Source organism: Acanthisitta chloris, unplaced genomic scaffold, assembly GCF_000695815.1.
Source record: "Acanthisitta chloris isolate BGI_N310 unplaced genomic scaffold, ASM69581v1 scaffold15477, whole genome shotgun sequence".
NCBI classification, from domain to species: Eukaryota; Metazoa; Chordata; class Aves; order Passeriformes; family Acanthisittidae; genus Acanthisitta; species Acanthisitta chloris.
Window position 1 is genome coordinate 58336 of NW_008681130.1, and position 550 is coordinate 58885.

Here is a 550-nt window from a genome sequence, read left to right on the forward strand (position 1 = left end):
CCCATTTGGTTTGCACAAATGTGTTTTGACAAAACCTAGGATCCCATTTCCACCTATTTTAATAACCTCAGTAAAACTGAAGTAGAGTTCTTGTCTGCTTTTGTATGTTTCTTGAAAGATCATCTCCTCCAAACACTCCATTTCTTCTTTTAAGATAAATATTAGATTCAACTTAATCTAAACAATCACACATATATGCAAATACTCCACAACATATGTACAAAGCACTTGGGTAACTCAGGTAACTCTCTTGCTAAGCCTCTGCAGCATCTGAAGAGACATGAGGATACTCCTTTCACCAGGGCTTGATCCTGGCCCACACAACAAGACTTTCCTCAATATTTCAACTATTCTACATTCCAAAAAAAAGTAAAGTGAGATCTCAAGCAGTGAGGTAATTTGAAAGTCATCCAATGGTCTCAATGGCAGAGGGAGGACTGTGAGCCCTTGTCTCTGCCAGGTGCCCTACCAGCCCTGCCAGCACTCGTGGCTGGGGGCATTGGACAGCCCTTCCCAGCAGCTAGTTTGGGACTCAAACCAACAAAAGATG